Source organism: Xyrauchen texanus, chromosome 5, assembly GCF_025860055.1.
Source record: "Xyrauchen texanus isolate HMW12.3.18 chromosome 5, RBS_HiC_50CHRs, whole genome shotgun sequence".
In the NCBI taxonomy this organism is placed as follows: Eukaryota; Metazoa; Chordata; class Actinopteri; order Cypriniformes; family Catostomidae; genus Xyrauchen; species Xyrauchen texanus.
The window spans coordinates 30,266,454-30,294,298 of record NC_068280.1 but is presented as its reverse complement, the minus strand read 5'-3'; the positions used below and the strand labels follow the sequence as shown (position 1 = coordinate 30,294,298).

General features: G+C 43.2%; 1 pseudogene; it reads right to left on the bottom strand.

Annotated features, from left to right (window-relative positions):
• The window catches only part of LOC127643525 (lipopolysaccharide-responsive and beige-like anchor protein), a 116,977-nt pseudogene extending 112,386 nt beyond the window's left edge, over positions 1 to 4,591 (bottom strand).
• Between the last annotated feature and the right edge of the window lie 23,254 nt (positions 4,592 to 27,845).

The window sequence follows — 27,845 nt, the reverse complement described above, 5'->3', positions numbered from 1 at the left end:
CCCCTGCTCCTTTTCCTGTCCTTTCCTCTACATAAACGTGTCTATGTGGCCAGTGGTGGCTCAGCGGTTAAGGCTCTGGGTTATGACCGAAAGGTTGGGGGGGGTTCAAGCCCCAGCTCTGTCAGGATACCCTTGAGCAAGGCCCTTGACCCTATCTGCTTCAGGGGCGCTGTTTCATGGCTGACCCTGCGCTCTGACCCCAGCGTAGTTGGGATATGTGAAAACAACTGCATTTCATTGGCTCTGTACCTGTACTCTGCACAATGACAATAAAGTTTAATCTTAATCTCTTAATCTTAATAAAGGTGCAAAATCACAAGTTGCAAACTTGTTGCATTGTTCATGTAGTGTTAATTCAAGAGGACTTGGATACACTCTTGCTCCTCCCAATGTGTTTAAATTACCACACACTCTCAAATTACCACACACTCTCAAACACACTCACTCTCAGAATAAGAATACATAATTGCCTGATCAGTCACTCTCTATAGACTTGAGAAGATCAGAGTAGAATTTATTTAGCACAGCCATCTATTCTAATCATTACACAATCATGTGCACACACACACACACACACACACACACACACACACACGCACACACGTCAACTCACACTCAGAGTGAATCAAAGTCATTTGAGAGGCCTTGCCACAATTGAGCAGCTATCCAAATAATTATTTCTCCACTGCATCTCAGCCAGATGGATTCTTGGATGGTGGGACTTCCTCTACTACCACTAATTAAAGTATATGAAAGGCTAAATTTTTACTGCTTAAATTTTACAAGGATTTGCTTGTGTGATGTGGAAGTGGAATAATAATTAATAGCGGGAAGCTCTCATGTAGATAGAGAGTAAGCTCAGTTTGTAACTACATACAGTAACTAGGTAAAGCAACTTCATATAGTAACTAGGTAAAGTTTGTCGAGACAAACTTTGATGTTGGCTTGACACAGCAGGTCTGAAAGTTTTAAAAGCTTGAGGTTTTAATGTTTTACAGACAGTAAGACAAACATCCAGTGAGTGAGATAAGTAGATAGGTACAATACTATATAAACATTTTATGTATTGCAATGTACTGTATAGTGAGTATCTTTCAAAAAAATAATGATATGAATATTGTTCATTTATCAATTAAATTCATACCAAGTGCAGTGAAAAAAAAGACAGAAATATATATTTATATATATATATATAAATAACATTTTTGTGTGACCACCCCTATGCCTTTAAAACAGCACCAATTCAACCTAGGTACACTAGTACACCGTTTTACACACATCTTTGAGAAATTGCCACAGTTTTTCTAAGCTCTCTCAATTACTACTACTACATTACTACCTCTCCATGTTATCCCAGACTGACTCAATGATTTTGTGATCAGGTCTCTGTGGGGGCCATGCCATCAGTTGCAGGACTCCTTGTTCTACTTCTATTCCATTCTATTTGCAAACGGAATGTTTGGGAATATAAAATGTATATTTCCTCTTGACACAGTAAAGCAAAAGATAAAAAACAAAACAAAAACATATTAAGCCAAATGTTTTTGTGAAATACCTACAGTAATGTTCCTCAGACTTGAACAGTACTGTAGATTGATACTGTAGATGGATGGATGAATGGATGGACGAACAGATGAATAGATGGACTGATAGATGGACAGATGAATGGATGGATGGATGGATGGATGGATGGATGGATGGATGGATGGATGGATGGATGGATGGATTCTTAGCCCATTTGAACATTTCGTCAATGTAAGTCTATGGGATTTTTGGGGTTGGGGTAATTTGCTACAGGAAAATCGTAATGCTGATCAATTAGAAAACACATAGTAACCCAAGTCAGAAAAGTCTGAAGGTGTGATCCAAATTGGATGTGTGCCAAGGTAGACGTGGCTTGAAAGCTGCAGGAGGAGTTCAATTTAATAATTTGTTCATTGTTTAGGGATTTTGGAAAAATCCTAATCTGCTTAAAGTGAAGAGCAGAATGTTCTTTTATCTTTTTCGAGCCAAAATAATCAACAAATAAGTATTTATTTTCATAACACACTGAAATCTGGACAGGTCAATACACAGATGGATACAGGTATATGCTTTATACTGACATTTTTTGTTTTCAGTGGAATGCCTTAACCTTAGAAAAGCCCAGACCACTTTAATTTATGTGTATGTCATTCTCTGTCTATTATGGCTGAGGTAAATTTAAGGTGACCCTGAGAATCCCCAGAAGTTTAGCAGGAGAGAATCGTCTAAAGGAGCAGTAAATTAAGATGCTCTGCTATTGATGTGAATGTTGATATCTTGGGTCAGTGATTTTCCTGATGGATGTCCTAAACATGTCTTCCTTGTCAGAGGTTGGCTAAAATTCAGACAAAGGTGAGAGAGAGAGAGAGAGAGAGAGAGAGAGAGAGAGAGAGAGAGACTGAGTAAGTGAGAGAGGTCAATGTGTTTCATCCATGATGGAAATTAACTCCATTTATTCACAGGGCATGCTTGAGCAAATGCCTGTAAAAAGGAAATCCCAAAGCATTTTTGCTGTCTGGCAACAAACGCATTTGTGCACACATGCATACCAATGAGCTGGTCTTTAAAAAAAGAAGAGACTTTCTGGAGTGTTATAAAGTGAGTACAGTATACAGTAAGCTGCAGTGGATCACAGTATTTCTCAGGCTCTACTTCGATCTCCATTATATTACAGTGGAGTCATAAAACAGCTCATGACAACACAAACAGATACTGTGCAGACACATGCACTCCATTCCACTATCAGAGGCTGAAATGGTAAAGGAAAAAACAGAGTGAGAAAGAGGGCTGATTTGGAGTAATATCTCCACTTATAAATGTGAGGGTAAAACTGCATAAAGACAAAGTCGAAAGGAAGAAAAGAGAAAGTATTTTATCTTAAAAATTTTCTTGCACATTAACCACTAGGGCACACCTCTCACCTCAGTGTGTGCACTGCAGATGCATATAAAACATCATATCATGAAGAGGATGAATGATTATAAACGCATGAACCAAACTTACTTACTTACGCAGCCCGAAGGGGGTGCAGCACAGAAATTACCTTTAACTGAAGGTTCTCTTCCCGGCCCTCCACCGGGGGAAGGAGTGGTCAGCTTACCAGCTCCGGAGCAAATGTCTCGTTCCCTGGGTCGTCTGTCTCAGGAACGCTTGGGAGCCCACCGGGTCCTTGAGGACGTTCGGGAGACTTAAGCTTCCTGAGGGGCGCTCAACGCTGGGGCTGAGAGCTGGGCCCAGGTTGAATCGGAGCTTCCTGAGTTCCGGTCCCGCCCTGCGCTCAAGGCGGGCCGGGCATGCATAGCGGACATCTGCACGTCAGGCTCACACTGGATGAGCAGACCCATAGGTGGAAGCCCAGTAGAGTCACGATGCAGTGGCGAAATCATCATCCAGCTTGTGGGGTATGATTAGCTGAAAATACACATAATCAAAGGTGTCATTCAACCATTAATGTATTTCATCTATCACTTTTTTTACACGTAAATCATCTTAAATGTCAACGCTTGATAAGAAACTATGCTAGTGTGTTGAACAGCATCACTAACCACCTTATGTGTTACTCAACAGCTGTCCTGTAGGCTGACCTGAATGCATCTCCTTTACAAGGTTTGAGGTTTGTGGAAAGAAACCTAGCCCACTGTGAATATGCAGTTAAGTCTACAATCATCTGCAATTTCTGTGTTCATATATGGGCAAGTATGAGTTAAAGGATTAGCCATGTTTTATGGAATATTCTTTAGCATGACAGTGGCCAGAGCTGGCTTGTTATCTGTCGGGTAGTATACAGTTCTTAACCTCTCCCTCAACCCTGAGGTAAAAACAACAATCACTGCTGATCTGAGTGTTGTATGACATCAGAAAGGGAGGGAAGGAGTTGAGGAGAAAGGGAGAGAGAAAAAGAGTGAGACAGACTTTTTCCAGCAGTCTGTTTAAAATGCCCTCTTAATCCAATCCACATCCCTAAACGCATGTATTTACTATATTCATGAATCCTGCCCTGTGTGAACCCAAAGCTCAATCAACTGCATTATTTAGCAGAAAAGGACACTGGGAGAGGACTGAGGAATGGACAGCTGGGTATAAGTTAAATCTGATGTGTGTAATTGTTTTGAAAAAAATAAAAACTTTCTAAAAGTGTCAACAATGTGGCTCTGTGGTGCATTCAAAACATTGTTCTATTTGTTTGAGCAGGGCAACATGTCAACTTCTATCTCAACCAATGGCATGAGTTTGGGGCAGGACTATATGTAATAATTGGGAAAAAAATTCCAACCTGCAACTCATTTTCGGTTATCGGATCGCACTTGATCGCATTAAATGCCAGGTGTAAAAGCACCCAAGATGCATTGTGATCGGATCACTGAAACCACATTCGGAGGTGGACAGGGATGGATTCTGACCACATTGAAAGAAGGTATGAATGCAACTGCCTTTTCGTTATCCGGCTACTACTACGCAAGTACTTAATTATGTGATGAGGTTGCACTGTTGTTAAAGTCCTGTGTTGCAGGATCTTGCCTTTTTTCTCTTTATTCTGCCATGTGAAGAACTCATCAAACACTGCCATCTTGCATTCTTGTCACCTGAGCAATGAACAATATTCACTTGGAATATCTTGGAATATTCACTTGAAATATCTCTACATTTTGCTTTGGCAGGCCTGAAAACATTTTCAATTAAGAAAAAACCCTGACTGTCAATTGGTGATGGAAAGCATTTGAATTATCCGAGTGTTTTTACAATTTGCTAAAAGACGGATAATTTTCAGTATCTATAGCCTCTGATGATGTAATATGCAAGTAGTGCTTTACATTTGGTGTCGGTAACTTTGATTGGATTTCTATCTGATCACAGTGGAGACACATTTGACTATAAGGAGGTGGAGGTGGTGTAGTGGTCTAAGCACATAACTGGTAATCTGGTAATCAGAAGGATGCTGGTTCAAGCCCCACAGCCACCACAATTGTGTCCTTGAGCAAGGCACTTAACTCCAGATTGCTCCAGGGGGATTGTCCCTGTAATAAGTGCACTGTAAGTCACTTTAGATGAAAGCGTCTGCCAAATAAATTAATTTAAATTTAAATACATTGTTAATTGATATTCTGTGTCGGTCTAAGATGCTCACAGGTATTCAGTGAATGAAAGATATTATAAGATGATTTCAGGCAATTACTGTATTTTGTGATTGGAGGGGTTCATTTTGGAAGAAGCATATTGAGGCAAGAACCTGACAAAAAAATTTTTTTTTGCCTTTTATTTAATTTAGAGTTTATTTTCTTCTTTTGAGGACTTATGGGCATTCACACAAACCGTGGAGGGTGCAGTAATTTCTGCAAGCACACAATAAGCATGATTGGTGCAGATTGCAGTTTAATTAGCTGTTAATCATCTATAAAACATAAATGACCACATGTGTGTATCATGCTGTTTTCTGGCCATTAGTGGCAAATGAGCTAAAGTGTGAAGCAGGCAATTAGCTCTCTGCTGCATGTGTCAACCTCTGACCGAGTCTGAGACTGAGGCTCTCATTACAAATGTGGCCCACTGCAGAGTAGATCAGCTGACATCCCCTAATGCCAGCTATAAGTCATCAGCAGTGCCTCCTTTACACTGTATACTGTCATTACATTAGAGTGTTTACTGAGCTCTTGATAGGCTTCACAGCATATTTATTGAAAAGACTCAACACAGACACAACTGTAGAGCACAGTTAATAATTTAGTTTGTTTGTAGATAAAGAATATATAATGGGTTGAAGTATCTATGGAATAGACACTCCCACAACAAAGGCCTTCAATAAACACTATCAGTAAAAAGTTTCTACAGATTTGACTGAATTCTTTATGTTTCTCATGATCTTAAAACATTGAATAAATAAATAATTAAAGAATAAGTAGGTGTGTCCAAAATTTTGACTACTGTATCTGGACTAGTTTTTGTCAAGCTATTAAAATCAGTCTCTGCTCATGCTGAAATTAAAAGACACTGAAAATTTGGAACTCTAAAATTAACTTTAATTCTTGGTAAAGTTCGGTAATATTATATGCTGTCATGGAATATGTACAGTAGCTTGATAGGTATTCCTGCTGCTCAGTATCAATACAGTGTATCAACACACAGGGCAAAGTCAATTGATTTACATTGCATTTCTCTCAGTGTGTTACAACGTATATTGAGCCTAATTATATTTTACAAAATGTTAGTCTTTGCAATGATCTGAAATAAGTTATATTATTTCTGTAATACAGGATAGTATGGAAATGGGAGCTGTTTACAGATCAGTGTTAAAACTTCTAATCATATTCCCTTATACATTTTTCAGTATTGCAGGGTGTATTACAGGAATTCTTAGGGTGAAACTGGGGTGTATAAGGTACTATTTCACACTGATCTGAGAGCAGTTTTGAGGTGAGAAAGATCAGTATAGTTTAATGTAGGCAGGGTTGAGAGATTGGAAGAGAGCTTCTATGATTTATGACAGCCGAGCTTTAGTGTCTTACTAGATCAAAATGGTAAATAATCTTATAATGCTGGGTATTGATACAGATTTTCTGATTAGATTCTGATTCACAAGCTCTTGATTCGATTCATATGATGAGAACTTTATTACGAATACTATGGTCAGAATAAAGTGCCCAATGTGGTCTTTTGCTGTTGTAAGCCCATCCACCTCAAGGTTTGATGTGTTGTGCATTCTGAGATGCGATTCTGCTCACTACTATTGTAGAGAGTGGTTTTCTGAGTTACTGTAGCCTTTCTGTCAGCTTGAACAGTCTGGCCATTCTCTGTTGACCTTTCTCATCAACAAGGTCTTTCTGTCACCAGAACTGCTGCTCACTGGACGTTTTTTTTGTTTTGTTTTGGTAGCATTTGGAGTAAACTCTAGAGCAGGGATCGGCAACCTTATTGACATGGAGTGTCTTTTTTTTTTTCCTGTCCAATTCCCACCCAAATTACAAAATTAATTAACACAGTTAATGTCCCAAATTTGCTTATTTGATTACTGATCACATTGCGTGGAATCTTAAAAATGTCTTATATTATGTCATACATTTTTCAAAATCATGCAGAGGGGTAATAAAAGCACACAAGCAACAGCGAGAGAGGAGCAGGCTATTTTATTTAAGTTTACATTTTTCGCACCTGCATTCCAATCTACATCTTGATGTAATCCTCATGATCATGCAGCGTGATTTCATCAGGTGAATGGGAGACCAAACACTATTAAATTGTGAGGAGACTCATGCTGAGTGTGCAAGCCATTCGCACATCATAAGCTGATCAACTATTTAGCCCTTTTTGTTGAATCGTACCTCTTATTTACAGGTATAATTTATATTTTGAATAGGCTCAGATGTTTGAACTCCATGATGTGGGTTTATGTCTTCTCTTTTAATCTTTTAATGTAATTTTAAAAGTGGCCATGGTTTAAGGAGGGTGTATAATATTTGTGCTCTCCTTAATATATTAGGTGTTGTTCTGAATGCAAAAATAAACAAATGATACATGGAATGTAGGCTGTCATCTGTGCAGCCTGACCGAATTAAAGTGGGCATGTTTACTCGCGTGATTAACCGAAACTGAAGCGCTGCCGGCTCGTGATGCGCGAATGGCTTGCATGCACTGCAAGAGTCTGTTTGGTATACTGCAGTCTCGACACATTTAAAAAAATTTGTTTAGCCTCCCATTCAGCTCATGAAAACACAGATGTATATTGGAATGCAGGTGCAGAATTTATATAAATAAAATAGTATACTTCTCACTCGCCGTTGCTGTCGTGCCAGTGAGGTTGCCGACCCCTGCTCTAGAGACTGTTGTATGTGAAAAACCTAGGAAATCATCAGTTACTCAAACCTACCCGTCTGGCACCAACAATCATGCCACGGTCAAAGTCACTGAGATAAGATATTTAATCTCATGAATAAGAAGGTGTACAGCTCTTGCTAATGATGTGCTCAGTGAGGGAAATTTCAGTTATATTGTCTCTTTTGCTTACATATGAAATTCTCTCCCAGCTGATGCTGTTAATTAAACAGGGGGCCTTCTAACTAGGTACATTATAAAAAATATATAAATTGTACTAATCATATTTTATTAGTTTTTCATAATTTTGGTCACATATTGGCATGTAAAACTGAAAAAATCCATGAATTTATTAAATAAGATATTGTATTTCATATATTATTTTTTGCTACATGTTCATTGTTTAATTGCATAATTTGTACTATTTACAAGTATTTATATTGATTTGCTGAACACCTGCTTAAACCAGTACTGTCTATTTAACAAACACCTCATTCCTGTAAAGAGTGTCTATAAACGAGACAGGACTCAAGTGGCTTTATCTTATGTTTGCCAGGCATGATTATGATACATTTATTTTTAAAATGTTTTGCTCAACAACTGACTGTACAGAACAGAAAGAATATTAATAGAGACATTTTTCATTACAAATGGATCACGTGAATTTCGTCTTTGGACACACATTACACAGAAAAACTTTTACTCTCAGCTCACAGTGAAAGGATTGTGCTGCTTAATACTCCTCCACTATACTACACAATTACTGGTGAGTTAAATGTAAACATTTTCATAGCGTGAAATCTGGTTGCTAATGCAAGTGATTTCCTCTATTTTTAGTCAAGATTTGCACCAGGACTTTAGTTTGACATAGAGTAAAAGATCGATCTTAGGATATAAGAATTGATATTGAGATCGTTCAAATGAAGATTGTGGTGTATCGGTAAATTCATATTTTTACCTACCCCTCAATTCTAACTAGTGGGCGTGAAAGCCTAATATAGTATACATGACATATAACACTAATATGCTTATATGGAAATGAAAAGATATCATTGTGATGACTTAGCAACACGATATTAGGACAGTGACATGAACTTCTCTAAGAACATGCTGTAGCAGGGTCATAGTGTAGAGACTGTAGAAGGTGACAGCTTAAATATTCTAAGGATGTGAGAGCTTTGATTTTAAAGACAATAAAGGTCACATGTCACCACTAATATGCATTTACCTCAGGCTACAAGCTGCCCCTGTTGTAAGTTTAGATTGTGTCAGAACACTTGACACACTGTACAGAAAAACTGTCAAGCAAATTAACCGGCAAAGGCTGCGATATTTGGCACCGACACCAATTAATACAGCACTGGTGTTACTCACAACAGTACAATCCATACATCTGTGATTTCTGCTGTCCTATAGTAGATACACATGTATCCACTAAAGGAAACCACAGTCAGCACAGCACCAGATGTAATTAAACAGAAAAGTTTGATGCAACTCTACACAGAGACGTTATGAGAGTTTATGTGTACATATGAAAAAAGTGACATTGGATGAGGGGGTTGTGTTTGTGTGTGACACTGAAAGAGATGATTAATGGGAGAGTAAGAATGATATAAGAGTTGTAATTATCTGCATAAAACAGAAACTTCCTCTATCTTTTTTTTCTTAAATCAATAACAAAAATAATGTCACTTGACGCATGCCCTTAACTTGAAAACCATGAACAAAACCCAGGCTACATTAAATACAGGTTAAGTTTTTTACTGTGTTGGGTCGCAAACCCAGTTGAGAACCATTGCTCTAATCTGATTCAAAAAACAGTATTCCAAGAGTGCTGATATTTCAGTACAACAGCAATCTTGCTAGTATGATATTGCTTAAATATCTATTTTAAAGGTGCACTCAGTAATTTTATATGCATGTAGACTAGTTCTTACACTGACCCCTGGATGCAGTGGCATGGATGCAGTATCATTCAAATGCCCTAGTTTTCAGTAACAGAGGCCATAATAGAAATTCACTATTCACAGTCACCCATGATTAATTTAATCCATGAGTGTCCAATAACAGGGCGGTTCCTGATATTAAGCGAGTAGTATTTAGCTGGTCATGTGTTCCTAACATGGCAGCCCCCATGAGGGGACTCTCTCCATGTAGAATAAAACAGCTTTTATAAGGTTTCTGATATGACTGGGGTCTTAGGGCTCTATTTTCATAAGCATGCAAAGCACAGTACTACACGTAATGACTGTGCACTACGTCTTATCCAATTTTATTATAAGAATTCTAAGTGGAATTTTCATGCCAGCGCAAAGTGCAAATGGCTGTGTGTGGGAGTGTATGCACGCAAACTGTTGGTATATTGTATGTAAATGAAGTGGCAATTTGCTATTTCCTTAGCCGTCAGGGATGACGTCAGCCTACATGCCCTGGACTTGAGCCTCGGATGGTTCCGCCAGGTGGAGGCGCTTTGCGGGCATAAGTGCACCGCGACTGCTTGATCAACCTGGGGAATCGCCGAGTAGCCCCTTGCCACCCCGCCATCGAGGGTAGTGAGAGTGGAGGAGCTCACGGATCGCGTGCGGGCAGTGAAAGGTGCCTGCCATGAGCGCGTGTGCTCATCATGCACCTCCGGGAAGAAAGGAACGGGGGCGGAGCGTGGCTGTGAGCGGCGCTCTGGCCACAGGAATTCAGCTCTATGACTTACTCGCTCGGCTCCGAAGATATCTGATGCGTGTTTGCAGTGTCACTCCTTTTATTCCCGTATGTTCGGTGGAGTGGCATGCAAATACCACACGCCAATTTCCATTGGCCTTTTCTCAAGATCAGAGATGTCTGGGTTCCGCAGGAGCGACCCCTAGTGTCAACTCATCAACACAACGTCAAGTGCGTGACAGATAGGGAACCTATTTTACTGCAACTATTTGTTTAAGCATGTGGGGGTTGGTCTCTGCCAAGGCTGCGCTTTGTCACCAATCCTGTTTGTGATATACATGGACAGGATATCGAGGCGTAGTCAGGGTGGGGAAGGTGTGCAGTTCGGTGGGCTGGGGATCTCATCGCTGCTTTTTGCAAATGATGTTGTCTTCATGTCATCATCAGCTCTCACTGGATCGCTTGGCAGTCGAGTGTGAAGCAGCTGGGATGAGGATTAGCACCTCTAAATCTGAGGCCATGGTTCTCAGCAGGAAACCGATGGAGTGCGTACTCCAGGTAGGGAATGAGGTTTTGCCCCAAGTGAAGGAGTTCAAGTACCTCGGGGTCTTGTTCACGAGTGAGGGGACAATGGAGCGGGAGGTTGGCCGGAGAATCGGGGCAGCGGGGGCGGTATTGCACTCGCTCTATCGCACCGTTGTCATGAAAAGAGAGCTGAGTCGAAAGGCAAAGCTCTCGATCTACCGGTCAATTTTTGTTCCTACCCTCACCTATGGTCATGAAGGTTGGGTCATGACCGAAATAACTAGGTCACGAGTACAAGCGGCCGAAATGGGCTTCCTCAGAAGGGTGGCGGGCTTCTCCCTTAGAGATAGGGTGAGGAGCTCAGTCATCCGTGGGGCGCTCGGAGTAGAGCCGCTGCTCCTTTGCGTCGAAAGGAGCCAGTTGAGGTGGTTTGGGCATCTGGAAAGGATGCCCCCTGGCCGCCTCCCTTGGGAGGTGTTTCAGGCATGTCCAGCTGGGAGGAGGCCTCGGGGAAGACCCAGGACTAGGTGGAGAGATTACATCTCCACACTGGCCTGGGAATGCCTCGGGGTCCCCCAGTCAGAGCTGGTTAATGTGGCTCGGGATAGGGAAGTTTGGGGCCCCCTGCTGGAGCAGCTGCCCCCGCGACCCGACTTTGGATAAGCGGTTGAAGATGGATGGATATTTGTTTAAGCAGTGTCAGACAGTATAAGCAAATGATTTTAATCTCTCCACGGCACCTCACAAACATGGGAACATCACTTACAGCAGAGGATTAAACATCTGACAGTGATCATCTTGAAAAGTTGAAGTGGTGTTGTGCTGTAAAAACAGTGCATAAAAAGACTAAACCTAAAGCATTAACAAGACTAAACTTCTTTCAGAGTGTTTTACTGTGATGACTGTTAAGCACAGCAAGCTTTCATCACGCAAAATCACTCTCCGAAAATTGTATCTCTCAATTCATTTGAGAATTGGGTCTCCCAATAAAAACCACCACAACTAATAAAATAATTTTTAGTAGTCGACCCCACTAATAGACTAGTCAGTTGTTGAACAACTAGTCAAAAGGCTAAAGATTGAAAATTGATTCCTCCAATCCTGATTTTAGATTTAATGAGCTGTTATGAACTGTGTACGCATTAGGGATGTTCCTTGGTGGTTGACTAATCGACTATGCCACCCTGTCATTCTTTGTGTGAGAGATGTGGTTGAAGCTACTCTCAATGATTACTCTTTATAGAAAGACCCACTGCATGTCATCCTGATAAAATAGATCAATAGATCAACAGCAGTACAGAGACACAATACAGTCAAAACACTGAAAAAAGAAGGAACCGTCTTTTTTCCTTTATGACTACAGGTTAAAAGTGAGTGTGACGTGAGTGTAAAGAAAGTGAGAGAAAGAGAAGACGAGGTTGTGGAGATAGAGAGAGATGCTACAGACTGGATCCAGACTGGCTGTACTCTGCTTGTGACTGGGCTGTGGATTGGCTACTTGAGAAATTAAGATAAAAGGATCAGAGAGACAGGAGCAGACATATGACAACATCAGTCAAGAACACCCAAATACTCCAGCAAACATGTCACGAGAGTGACTCAGTCAGTGCACCACAACAAAATGAAATCTAATAATAAAAAGCACATACAAGCAAACACACAGCTGGCTAACATGAGTTATCAACAGAATCAATTTTGTCAAAATTATTATTTTTTTATTAAAATTCTATTTTAGCCACATGTTTTCATGTGTCAGGGAAAATCTATTTACATGTTTCATTAAATTAAAGTTTCTACTCTCTCTCTAAAAAATAAAATATGAATAATAAAAACAAAATATATATACACATTACATATACTGGATACACACATGTACACCTATATACCTGAATATACACTCACCTAAAGGATTATTAGGAACACCTGTTCAATTTCTCATTAATGCAATTATCTAATCAACTAATCACATGGCAGTTGCTTCAATGCATTTAGGGGTGTGGTCCTGGTCAAGACAATCTCCTGAACTCCAAACTGAATGTCAGAATGGGAAAGAAAGGTGATTTAAGCAAATTTGAGCGTGGCATGGTTGTTGGTACCAGACGGGCCGGTCTGAGTATTTCACAAGTTCAGTTACTGGGATTTTTATTCTTCATTTTTATTTTTATTCTTTATTTTTCATTTCTAGGGTTTACAAAGAATGGTGTGAAAAGGGAAAAACATCCAGTATGCGGCAGTCCTGTGGGCGAAAATGCCTTGTTGATGCTAGAGGTCAGAGGAGAATGGGCCGACTGATTCAAGCTGATAGAAGAGCAACTTTGCCTGAAATAACCACTCGTTACAACCGAGGTATGCAGCAAAGCATTTGTGAAGCCACAACACGCACAACCTTGAGGCGGATGGGCTACAACAGCAGAAGACCCCACCGGGTACCACTCATCTCCACTACAAATAGGAAAAAGAGGCTACAATTTGCAAGAGCTCACCAAAATTGGACAGTTGAAGACTGGAAAAATGTTGCCTGGTCTGATGAGTCTCGATTTCTGTTGAGACATTCAGATGGTAGAGTCAGAAATTGGCGTAAACAGAATGAGAACATGGATCCATCATGCCTTGTTACCACTGTGCAGGCTGGTAGGGTGTAATGGTGTGGGGGATGTTTTCTTGGCACACTTTAGGCCCCTTAGTGCCAATTGGGCATCGTTTAAATGCCACGGCCTACCTGAGCATTGTTTCTGACCATGTCCATCCCTTTATGGCCACCATGTACCCATCTTCTGATGGCTATTTCCAGCAGGATAATGCACCATGTCACAAAGCTCGAATCATTTCAAATTGGTTTCTTGAACATGACAATGAGTTCACCTGTACTAAAATGGCCCCCACAGTCACCAGATCTCAACCCAATAGAGCATCTTTGGGATGTGGTGGAACGGGAGCTTCGTGCCCTGGATGTGCATCCCACAAATCTCCATCAACTGCAAGATGCTATCCTATCAATATGGGCCAACATTTCTAAAGAATGCTTTCAGCACCTTGTTGAATCAATGCCACGTAGAATTAAGGCAGTTCTGAAGGCGAAAGGGGGTCAAACACAGTATTAGTATGGTGTTCCTAATAATCCTTTAGGTGAGTGTATAAACAACATACAACAAATAATGTATTATGCTATGTATATATTAGCAATAATAGCTGGAAAATACTGTAGATATCTATGTAACTCCATGACAACTATAAATTCATAACCACACTGACAAATGGTTGCACACAGTGTGAAACATTACTAATTTGTTCATTTTCAACCCATTCTAACTGATGCTCCTGAAACTATAAATACCTATAAAACCTCATCCACATTAGCCAGATAAAACTTAACCTTGTTGACATATTTACATCCGTTAAAATGGCAATAACATATTTCAATACATAACAGAAAATGAAATGTTCATAAAACACATGTATATGACAAGAAACACTATATGTAGTGAGAACAGTGGACCCAATTACGTAAATGACTGTTTGGTCAACTGGCCCAAAACACTTTCACACTGGCACCCGCCCTAAGCATAATAAGCATATTGTTGTGCTCAGGTTGTGTAGGGATACAAACCAATGCACTGCAGACATCCAAGGATGTTCATTTCATATTCACACACATCCTTCAACATTATTCCTGCCCCCTTGTTACAAATGCATACACAAACAAACATGCACACTTGGAGGTTGGTGAAGATAAACATGCTCTTGCTCTGCAAAAACATTTGTCCCCTAAGGTAACCGGCTGACGGACAGTCTATTAAACACTGTGTATCATGGACAATTCAAGTTCTTTACTACATTTTAACATCTCTACTATTCTCTTCTAAGTGCCCAGGCCTAAGCCGAGAGCAAAAAGTCACACGTCTTAAGGTAAGGTTCTACGAAGAAGGATCTAAATTTAAACATACAATGAAAAAGCATAATGTTTATGTACTGTATCCATGTGTATAACATCTATACAGCTTTTAGAAGCACTGAGAGAGGCCAGTTAGATGACAGAAGTTCAAAACCAGCCTCCTGCCTTTTTGTTCCTTTCTTTAAAAAAAGTCTTAAAAACAAAAAAGGTCAGGATTATACAATGGCACCAGGCCCCCTGAGGTTCATGTGTGGAGCCTGGCGTAAATTTGGCATCTTCACTGGTGGTACAAAGACCAAGAGCCACGTAACCAGTGGTGGGGCGGGGGGGCAGTACCAGGGGTACGGAAGGAGCTATTATGTGCAATGGCCCTTGAGCAAAACTGGTCAGAGGGCAAAACCTGTGATCCAAAATCCTGTCTTGCTCCGGGTCAGTAGAGAGGGGTGCCCCTTGGCCTCTCTTAGGTCCTCTCTGATCCCCCTAAGGGGAAAATTTCAGTGTCCGCAATGCTTTCAGCCCAGTGCAGGGGGTCAGGGTATGGGGGTTAAATGTCAGGCCAGAGCTTACCTGGCTAGAGACAGACAGGATCAGGGTGCTTTAGGCCATTTATGGCTTTCTTTAGCCTGGACACAAAAACTGCTAAAGGCTTTTCACCCCTAGAATGAGGGGGTGTTTCTAAATGTGGTGGAACTGTTGTGTGTGTGTTTTTTTTTTATTATTAATTTAAAAAAAGAAATAGCAAATTGCTACATTTTGATGGCACTGCTTCTCATTTGCACCTATCAGAACTTTTTTGTAAAGTAGAGCGAAGTAAAGCATGTTTGAAATATTCCACAGCTTTTAAGTCAAATAAACTGATGGTGATTTTGAGGTTTGTCAGTTTTAATCAAGTTTTCCATTCGGTTTTAATCTGTGCCAATCCTGTTAAGATGATCCACAGTGATAACCTTTGACAGAAACCAAACTGGGTTCTCAGCGAGCATTTGATATCAAGTATGACCATGTAATGTGAGTCACATGTTATATTATCAAATGAGTGCAATCAACCCCACAAGAACACCAGTATGCAAAGAGCATGGTAACAAAATAGTCTGTTAAAAATGAATATTTCAAGAGGTTTGGACATTTGTTAAAGTCAGTGCTGAACACTTTGAGGGTCTCAGAGGGGGCTACAGTATGCAGTTGGGATTGCTGTCTGACTTTGGTTCGGGGGTGAATGACAAAAGGTTCAACTGAGGGTTAGTTGAACCTTTTGATTCTTTCCTTGATTCTTTCATGGTAGCATGACAAGGATTGGTTGTGACCATACATGTGCTAGAGCCAGTTTTTATAGGTGATGGGGGCAGCTTGGCAGAGAGCTGTGGTGTCTCCATGACGACTGCTTCCAAACCAAGTCCCGGTGAGCTCCGGTTACTAAGAGGAAGTCAACTAACATGAGAAATGTCTAATCAAGTAATAGTCTCCAAATTCGTGAAAGACGAAATATCAGTGGAGGACGGAAACCAAATCCAGGCCAAGGGCTCATTGTTGCCTGATTGACTGGAAATACAAAATAAAGCTTTGTATAGGTGTGTGAAATATAGGTGTGTAACAGTAAAAAATGAAAATGCAGTTAAAAATGCAGACACACTAGGTAGCCCCTTGTGGAGCGGAGGGGGCGGGGCCGGGTGGGAATATCGCGTGCCCGGTCCCCAATCGGCCTGATGAGGCGCGGAGGGATAAAGGCGGCCGGTGACGATTGTTCGAGAGAGAGAGAATTACGGGCATGTCCGTCATGTGTGTTTGTTTATGTGTTTTTGAGTTTTCATTAAATTATTATTTATGTTGACAAGCCGGTTCTCGCCTCCTCCTTGCCCATCCTTTAACCGTTTTACATTGGTGCCGAAACCCGGGAAGGAGGAGGGATGGCCGTCGCAGAGTCCTCGACACTGCCGTCCACCCAGGGGAGCGCCGCTGCCATCTGCCGGGTGACGGAGTAGCCCGACCGCCCGGATGCGGTGTACGGCCGTCGTCCGGGGGGCAAGTGGGGACTGGATACCCCGACCATCTGGAGCGAGGGAGCCGCTGCCGGGGGCGGAGGAGTGCCCTGCCGTCCCCAGAGACGCGGAGGGGTCGAGGGAAGACCGCCGTCCGTGAGGGGAGGAGGGAAGAAACTCTCCGACCGCCCGGAGCGGTAGAGCCGCTGCCAGGGGCGGAGGAGTGTCCCCATTTGCCGCCAGAAAAGCGGAGGCGCGTTCTGCCCGCTGGGGGTCGACGGTTTCACTCCGGTTCGCCCGGGGGTGGGGCGGCTGTCGTCCGCCTGAGTGTGGAGGAGTGTTCGAGGACCACGCGACGGTACATCAGAGAACCGGTGAGTGAGCTTTTTCTCTCTCTCCTCCCTCTCTCCCTTTCGCACCATGTTGGCCTTTTCCCTCGCCTATTTTGTTGTTGTTTTTCCCCTCCTGTCTCCTCCCAGGGCGAGGAAGGCGGGGATGACCACACGGTACGCCCCAGGGATGGGGGGCGTGTACGTCATGCCGGTGGCACCCCGGCCTGAGATAACGGTGGGAGGAATGTGGAGCGGAGGGGGGCGGGGCCGGGTCGGAATATCGCGCGCCCGGTCCCCAATCGGCCTGATGAGGCGAGCGATATTCGACCGGCCCGCCCCCTCCGCCCCCTCCGCTCCACACCCCTCATGGCTTCTTTGTGCATTTTTATGTGTATACCTTCACGTCAGATGTGTCCCTCTGGCAGTTTCTCCAAGCTCTGGACACAGAAGAGAACACGCGATCTGCGTGGTCAAATTTTCCAACTTGGAAATTCAGAAAGAATGTGGTAAAAGGCTACTGAGAATAAGAGAGGGCAAAAAAACACTGCATTTCCACATACACTCAAGATAAAAAAGTATTAGAAAGTCATGTGTAAAGGGATCATTGGAAAGGAGGAGGCGAGAACCAGCTTGACAATATAAATAATAGTTTTAATGATAAACTTAAAAGACAAACACACACGACGGACATGTCCGTAAACTATCTCTCTTTCGTCGCACCACCGTCTGTTATTGGCCTTCATCCCTCTCTGAGGCTTAAGTTGCCTGATAAGGGACCGGGTGTGTATGATCACGACCCGGCCCCACCCTCTGCCCTGCCACATCATGTAAGGACCTAAAACAACTGCAGGGCAAAATCCAATGAACAAAGCTCACAAGCCCCCATCCATGTATAACTGCAGAGTCTTCTTTGAGCAATCTTTAGTCTTAAATGTAAAAAATAATAATATTCATAACCCAGTCCAATATTTGCTTTTAGTATTGATGTCTGCTGTTAATAACAAAGCCCTTCACAATATGATCCTAATTTGTGTGCACTAAATGACATCTTCTTCTCCAAAAGATGGATCTGAATACTAAAGATACCTGTTATTAACCTCAGTTAGACAGTAAAGCCTCTACATGTGCATTATTTGTTCTTTTCTAATCATGCTTAATCTTGTTTGTGCAAAATCAATAGATGGTTATTTTGAAACAATACCTCCCTGATGAGAAGGATGCAATTAGAGTGAATAGCACCCTGGAAAGATACACCATGAAAGAAAAATACCCTAATTACACAGAAGCTTTTGGATGCTTGACTGAATTTAATGCCCTTGCTTTTCTGTCAATATCTAAAGACTGTTGATATGTGCTGTGGCACATGAATTAGGGTGTTTGGTAGTGTGGATTTGGGATAAGCTGGATAATAATGGGATGGGATAAATACAATGGGCCATCCGGGAACAGCAATGAAAGTGAGATACTGTAACAATTACAGGATTGGCCAGAAGTGGGTTAGTAACCTTATTTCTCTCTTACTGTGCAAGTGTAAGCATATTTGTATTAGTATATAGCATGTGAATATACTAAGCATTGCAGCATCATTTAAATTTTACAGGACACCCATTGGAAATAAAACAATTAACTAATACAATTTAGGGTCAAGGATTATGGATTTCAGAAGATCATGGGACTTCATAATTGTGAAACTAACCTAAAACAACTTATTGTTATAAAGTATGACATTTTTTTTCTGATCTCTTCCAGAGTGCCATATCTTTGTTCTCTGCAGAAATTGGAACACAAATGAGGGGAAGATGAGCTATGTGTTTGTGTTTTTGTTAGTATGCAGATAAGGCCTACATTTCAATATAACAATAAATCAACCTGACTGAGCAGACACACATGCCCAATTATAAGCAACAATTAGTTGCAATGTTTCACAACAGACCGCATGATGAATGTGTAGCATTTTGCAGCAACATAAGGAACATTGAGCTGCTGTCAGTTTTAAAACTTTTATTCCAAGGTAGTGAAATTAAGCCTCTAAAACAGCGACCAATGCTATAAAAAGTTTCAGAAATCTGTTTCCATTTTGTTTTGTGCTACAATGTGTTAGTTTAGACAGACTGCAAGAAAACCTGTACTGCATGACTGTGTGTGTGACACAATGTCTTGGGGAAAAAAAATAAAGAGATGTGTGTATGCAAGAAACTTACAATCCTGAGAAGCCACATCTGAGTAAAACTGTAAGTGGAATAGTGTGTGCCGTAGTGGAATTTGGGCACCTGCTCATCCTCCCATGACTCAAAGCGTTCTGAGAAGAATGCAGCCCTCTTTTGGTTGAGTGCACCAATAGGCTCTAATGACAAAGGTAAACATTATTAGAATAAATGTAAAATGGTAGCACTTTATTTTACAGTACTGTTCTACATTTATGTCCTATATCATTACAACAACTAAAGTAATTACTAGGAACCAACCCTTAACCTAACCCCATATTAAGTATATGTAGTTATCTACTATTACTCCATACTTTCTTGGGTAAGTACATTGTAAGTATAGTGAAAGTACACATACATATGTTAAACCAATGGCCAATTTATCCAGGAAAAAGTAATAAAAAAAGAAACAAATAGTGCAGCTGTAAACCTTACATTAATATTGTATTATAGTATATTATAGATTAATCACATTCGGTCTGCATTCTGAAATTTCAAAAAGCAAAATCACAGTTTATGTGCCTGGAAAAATGCTCCTTGAGATATACTACATATATTCATAAACAATCATTTTAAAATATATAAAAAAAAAGAGGTATGTGTCTACGAATTTCATGTCCTGCATTTGGTTCTATCAAAAGCATTGATTAGCTGCTTTAATTATTCATTGATCTAAAGAAACCTAGAGTATGGAAGCAGGCCATTGTTTAAACGGTAATTTATACACATTGTTATTATCATGCTGGGTCTTTATTACTCTGAAAATGACTGCAGCTCTGTCTCTCAAACCTTTGATCAATAGTAATGGAATGTTGGAGTTCTTTGAAATGAGAGTAACCAAAATATATATCGACCATCTCCCTCACCCTCTGATATCATAGCTGCGTAATGAGGGTGCTCAGCCGCTTTTCTATTGATCCCAATAGCGTTGGGACAATATGTGGCATGAAACCTGCGATTGTGTCAAAGGCAACTGACTCTTTTAAAGGAAAGGTTGGATACAATCTATCACCCTCTGTGCATAAGTGTGTTCTTGTGTGCCGATATTAATGTAAGATTCAACACTGTGCAACAAGGCCAAGGGACATGTGTCTTATTTAAAAATAGAGGTTAATTATATTTCACTAATTTTAATCGTGATTAAATATGGCCTTGGATTTAATTGGGTCTCTAAGTAAAGGAGCACTGTTTAATCAAAGGCAGAGTGTAAATCACTAAAGCTTGTATAATTGTTACTGAAACATAATAGACTCATGCAGCATGCACTCTAAAGAAATCCGTGTATGTGTGTGTGTGTGTGTGTGTTAAACTGGAATGCAGCCCTGGGCTGACAATGACACATGGTCTGCTCTCTTGTGGCAACTATGGTAAGAACACACACTGAATTAAACATAGTGTGATTTAACTGATTGATTGCAGTAATAACAGGCCCTCATTAAAGACAGAAAAGGGAGAGCAAGACAAAAAAACATCTCTGTCATAGCTCAGTGTGTCTGTGTGTGTGAATGAGAGGTAGAGAGTGTGTGTTTCTATGTGAATTTGCCTGCATGTAAGAGAGTGAGAGCCAGCATGTGTAATTGTGTTTCCCCTTCTGTCGCTCTCTCCACATTGTGTCAGAGAAGTGACACTAGGGGTCTCTCTTGAGCGCCGATATATACCTCTGTTCTATGAAAAAAGGTATTTAAGTGGGCAAATACGGGAGTTCATTCAGAACATTTCATTGGAGCCGATGGTCGTGCATGCAGTCTGCTGCGAGTTACACACCAAGTTCCTGTTTAAATCCTCTGACGCTCTGCATGCTGTTGGACTTTATGGCGCACAACAGCGGCTTTCTCCTTCGTGCACGGCTGTGCATTCTTGCCCCTGGGCGCAGGGGCAACTCAAAATAGTTATTCTAAAAGAGTAATTTCGCTCTAAAAGAGCAAAACACAGCAGTGTTGAACGTCCTTTTCAGGACACGTCTTTTTAAAGACGATTTTTCCGCCCCTGTGTAGTTTCTGGATGCGTTGATTCTCCCCACCTCTGACGGTCATAAAAACTGCCTTGCATTCCTGGGTTGCGATCACACGCAGGCAGCGTTTTTATGAATGGTCTATGTTTTCAGTACGAGAACATAGCCATGACAGCATTGCGGTTGTAAGCTTTTTCTTGTAGTGAGAGAAAGCCACTTTAGCCGCCCCCCGCACCTCGGCTCCTTCCTACGGGATTGAGGCAGGCGCCGCGGGCGATGAAGACGATCCGGGAACAATGACGGGCTCCGTTTCGCCGGGTGAACCCCCTCGAAACTTCCCGCCTCCCCGGCACGCTTGCTTGTTTCCGTTCGAGCTCGGGATGAGCATTCTCTCCAATGGGTTATGTTTTCAGTACGAGAACATAGCCATGACAGCATTGCGGTCGTAGGCTTTTTCTTGTAGTGAGAGAAAGCCACTTCAGCCGCCTCCCGCGCCACACCTCCTTCCTACGGTATTGAGGCAGGCGCCGCGGGCGATGAAAGACGATCTGGGGAGAATAACGGGACGCTTTCGCCGGGTAAATCCCCTTGAAACATCCTGCCTCCCCGGCATGCTTGCCTGCTTCCCCTGAGCTCGGGATTAGTGCGGTCCACTTAACGGCCTACTGACCGGTCCCAAGAGCTCCCCTGCATTGGATGATTAATTAATTAATTAATTAATTATGCATTTGGCAGACACTTTTGTAGGGTATGCAGGTCAGGTTTGGGGAAATGTATAATTAATTTCAATGATCGTAATCAGTGATTAATCAGACGATTTGACCCGGATACCCATACACATTGTAAAAACGCCCCAAAAAGGGCTTATATAGTCCAGGAGTCTGCTTCAAATATATATAGATAATTAAACACCACAAATTATAATTAATTAGGAATAAACATTATATGCAGACAGGCTATATTAATTTAATTAGACCCTCAATGGAATTGACCCGTAGAGCTACACGCAACCAGTCAGTTAGGTCCAGCGAACAGCTTTGCTAAATATTCCTGATCAATTCCCTTGAAGGTTTATTCTTAGTTATAAGCCTACTCATCAAAGCACGTTAACTTACTTTGATAATATCAGCTCAGTAGCTTAAAATCAGCACATTAAAGAGGCTTTGTTTTATGATCAACACACACAGACAATCAAGCATATAATTGGGTTTAATACAAGGAACTAGAATATATCACTACACTTGACAAACAGACACTTAACATGTAACATAAAATAAACATAAAATAAACATAAAATAAACAGAGTAGAAGCAATAAGGAAAATAAAGAGATTATTAAGGATAGCAACTTATTACAACAGTTAACCCTTAAGAGCCAGCAAATGGAATTACACACTTTAACGCGTTTGGATTTCAGATGAAATGATACTTGCAAAATGGGCCTATGTGTGGCTGAGCAAGGCTGCGTGGATGTCGCGTCCTCGGGGCTTTCTTGAGGCAGAGGATTTCGGTTCGGTGTTTCCAGAGCGTGGAGTTGACTCACTTGAAGAGAGAGTTGAGGGGTTGTTCCAAGCAGTTGCAAATGTTCGGCAGAAGAGGAGAGAGAGGGGTGCCGGGGGAAGTCCAAGGAGAGATGAAGTAAGTTGGGAGTTGGAAGCAAGAGAGAGAGGAAGAAGATAAGAGCTTTCGAAGATAAGAGGAGATAAGGGAAGTAAGAGGAATAAGAGAGCTAAGAGATAAGAGGACTAAGAGTAAGAAGATGAGGGAAGAGAGCGAAGGTCCGTTGTTGGTGCAATTTATGCCCTTAGAAAACGTGTCCCACCTCTCATTGGCTCGACCAATGAGAAGGGTTTGGGTTCCAGGCGGGAATTTGGTTTATTGCTCTTTTGTTCTCACATTTCTCATTGCATGTGCAAGATAGAAAACTAGGAAATATACTTGTAATACTAATATGTTGTTGTTATCGACATATCATGTACACAGTCATTTCAATCTTCGAAATACCAAGTTATAGAGACCAAATATGCCACACATATGATTTCGGGTAACCATGGTATGCAAAGTCTGAAACATTAACCCATTAGAGTTTGTAAGAAACATAGACCAAACAACATTTAGGAAAATTATGAGATGGAACATAAGATACATGTCAATATTTTTATCACATGGATTAAATATATATATATATATATATATATATATATATATATATATATATATATATATATATATATATATATATATAGGATTAAAAGGGGTCATTTCTCCTTTTCAGTACAAATTTGGTGAGAATCAGCCCTGACTGAGCCTTCCTTTGGGGGTCGTAAAATTCCTCTTCCTTTGGGCAGGAGAATGATTCCTTTGTCCCGTCAGGCTCATTTGCATGTTTATGACTGTGTTTATGACGGTAAGAGATTTTGGGCTGAATGACTCAAAAGATAGCCGAAATACCATTCTAAGGTGACCTTATATTTATTTTCGGCTAGGACAAATCGTAAGGTTTAATTTGATACCAAGAAAGATGTACTTGGTTCACTTAGACGTGGATATACACTGTTAGGCTATTAAATATAAGATCACCTTATTAACTATAACAGGTTTTACTACACTACTAAACTAATTTCAACTAGTTTTGATCTATCATCAGACAAATAAACACACAGGGATTAAAACATATTTCATTAGACATACATTTCTAAGTTTAAACTGAAAAACACACACACCCACATTTTTACGTTCAAGATCTCACATGGTAAAGCACGCGGTGTGAGGCGAGTCATATGGGAAGGGGGGGGGGCTTAGCAGTCACGAGGATTTCCTGTCAATAGTTCCTTGTCTCTTTGTCAATACATTTATTGTGCTCATGGAGACTAGTCGGCGCTATTGCAGTAATTAGGGGAGTTGGAACAGTAAGTTCTTGTTTTCATGGACCTGCTGAGTTAATGATTATCCTTCATTGATTCCTCCAGACGCTACACTTTTATCCAAAGCGACTAACAGAGCCCTTATTACAGGGACTTATTACAGGGACAATCACCCTGGAGCAACCTGGAGTTAAGTGCTCAAGGACACAATGGTGGTGGCTGTGGGGCTCGTACCAGCATCCTTCTGATTACCAGATTACCAGTTATGTGCTTAGACCGGAGTGGTGGTGGTGTAGTGGTCTAAGCACATAACTGGTAATCTGGTAATCAGAAGGACGCTGGTACATGTTCGGTGACATCACCGCTGCATCGGAGAGCATAACAGCGGCGTCGAATGCGGATTACTTGCCTGGGCCGCCACCTTCGGGTCTCCACCCAGTCTGAGCCTGACGCACAGAGGTCCGCTATGCTTCCCCGGGCTTAATTGGTTCCACGGGCATGTGCACCACTCACAGCCGCCCCCCCCGGTTCCTTCCCGGATATGCATGACGAGCTGAGCAAGCCCAGCTTCCTCGCTCCTCCGCTCTCGCTACCCTCGGTGGTAGAACGGTCCCAGACCGCTCCCCCCTGCACACCATGGCCCCCTCCTGCAAGTTCACCGGGCCAAGGCACTTCAAAATCTGCACTTGGGTAGTCCAGTTCTTGACGTGCTGCAGGAACTGCACTCAAACAGGCGATGGCCACCCCCCCGGTCCAGAAACGCAACACATGGACAGGACCTGGTCGCAGTACAGGAGGCAGACAAAGCACGCTTTCTCAAAACGCCCCCGTCTCCCAGCTCCGTCCATTCGGCGACACCACTTCACGACTCCGCCCAGCAGTCCTCAGTGGTGAAGAAACAGACGGAGGCTATTTCACACATCTTGCCCTGCTGCAAACCTGCCGGCAGGGGCCATGCCCTGTCTGCTCGCCGAGGGCGTCCTCCTGCGGCTTTCAAGAAAGAAAGAAAGTGGTGCTCCGCCTCAACTAATAAAGAGAGTGGGCCCAGCTCTCAGCCCCAGCGTCGAGCTCCCTGCAGAAGTTGGACGCCCCTCGTCTCATGGACCCCCTCGAGGACCCGGAAGGTTCCCAGGCGCTCCTGAGATGACCGACCCAGAGACCGAGAAGGTAGCTCCGGAGCTGGTAAGACCGCTCCGTTCCCTGGTGGAGGGTCGGGAGGAGAATGTTTTGTTAAATTCATTACATTCTATAGAGCTATTTCCTTTTTGTCTCTGGGTCACCTGGCCTGCAAATGCCATTCTCACGGCACTTTGCTTTCAGGCCTCAACAGTACCGACATGCTGGACGCGGCCACAGTCCGCCTTCAGCCCCACGACTGTTCTCCAGCCGGCCAGTTCAGACTAGTCCAGAGGACGCCAACATCAGACCTCCTCTTCAGTCACGAACCTGCCCCCTGCCAGGTGCGCGGAGTAAGGTAAGTGCTTCGAGTCTGTTCTCAGCACCAGAGCCTTGGGACGCTTCACTGCCTCCTGACGCCGTATTACCTGTTCTGCCCCGCTGCGAAGCCCCACCGGGTACATTCAAAATACTCGTCCCCTTGGTGCCCCTAGCATGGAGTTTAGAGGCGTGACTTTTCTGCCCAACCCGTCACGCTGGCTGCACCGGACCATTCGACTCGGTTCCGCAATTCAGTTTGCCAGGCCTCCACCCCCTTCGCGGGCGTCCATTTTTCCGCAGTATACGGTGAACATGCCAAGTCCCTGCGCAAAGAAATGGACTCTCTGCTAATCAAAGACGCGATAGAGCCTGTCTCTCCAACCGAAACGAAGAAGGGTAGCTACAGACCTTACTTCGTTGTATCCAAGAAAGGCGCCGGCTTACGACCGATCTTGGACCTGCGAGTTTTCAACCGGGCTCTGTCCAAACTCTCGTTCAAAATGCTCACCCAGAAACAAATTCTATCTGGTGTCCGGCATCTAGACTGGTTCCCAGCGGTAGACCTGAAGGACGCGTACTTTCACATCTCAATCCGCCCTCATCCTGGCCCCCTCGCGAGAGTTACTATGAGTGCACAGAGACCGGGTGCTTAGGCACCTCAGCCGTTTGGGGCTTTTCCAGCTGGGAAAAGAGTGAGCTCGCCCCGGTTCAGAGCATCTCTTTTCTCAGCATGGAGTTAGACTCCAATGAGCGTGCACAGTCGGTGCTGAAATGCCTCGCTTCCCTCAAGCTAGGTACTGTGGTCCCTTGTACGTTTCAACAAAGGCTCCTGGGGCATATGGCATCCTCCACAGTGGCCGCGCCACTGGGGTAGATGCATATGAGACCACCTCAGCACTGGCCTCAGACTCGAGTCCCGAGACAAGCATGGCGCCGCGACACGCACTGTGTGAGAATCACCACCGCCTGCCGCCAAACCTTCAAACCCTGGGCAGACCTCTGCTTTCTATGGGCAAGTGTACCCCACGCAGCAGGTGTCCCAACGTGTCCTGGTCACAACCGATGCCTCCAAACTGGGTTAGGGCACTGTGTGCAACGGGCACGCAGACGCAGGCCGTTGGAACCGGGCCCCGCTGCGTTGGCACATCAACTGCCTAGAGCTGCTGGCTGTTTTCTTTGCCCTGAAGAAGTTTCTCCTGTTAATTCAAGACAAACATGCCCTAGTCAGGTCAGACAGCACCACAGCGGAAGCCTACATAAATTGCCAAGGCGGAGTACCTCAATGTGATAGCAGACGCGCGACAACACTTGCCCAGCGGGGAGTGGAGGCTCCACCCCCAGTCGGCCCCGCTGACCTGGAATCAGCTGGCCCGCGGGGCTGCACAAGTACGCATTTCCCTCAGTGAGCCTTCTTGCACAGGTGCCGTGCAAGGTCAGGGAGGACGAAGAGCAAGTCATTCTGGTGGCCCCCTACTGGCCCACCCGGACTTGGTTCTCGGACCTCACGCTCCTCGCGACAGCCCCTCCCTGGCAAATTCCCCTGAGGAAGGACCTTCTTTCTCAGGTACAGGGCACGCTCTGGCACCCGCACCCAGACCTCTGGAACCCCCACGTCTGGCCCCTGGACGGGATGCGGAAGATCTAGCCGGTGTACCATCGACCGTCATAGATACTATCAACCAAGCCATAGCCCCCTCTACCAGGCATATTTTCGCCCTTAAGTGGCGCTTGTTCGCAAATTGGAGTTCTTCCCGGGCTGAAGACCCACAGACTGAAGACCCACGGTTAGGTCTGTGCTCGTGTTTCTACAGGAGAGGCTGGAGAGGAGGCTATCCCCATCCACCCTCAAGGTGTATGTCGCCGCCATCGCGGCTCACCATGACACGATAGACGGCAAGTCTCTAGGTAAGCACGACTTAGGAGGCTAACTCCCTCCCGGCCTAACCTGTTTCCCTCCTGGGATCTCTCGATCATCCTCTCGGGCCTCCAGAGACCCCCCTTCGAGCCGCTAGATTCAGCTGGACTCAGGGCCCTCTCTCTCAAGATCACCCTGCTGATCGCGCTCGCCTCCATCAAGAGGGTCGGGGACCTTCAAGCGTTCTCTGTTAGCGACGCTTGCCTGGAGTTCGGTTCGGCAGACACATACGTGATCCTAAGACCGCGACCGGGCTACGTGCCCAAGG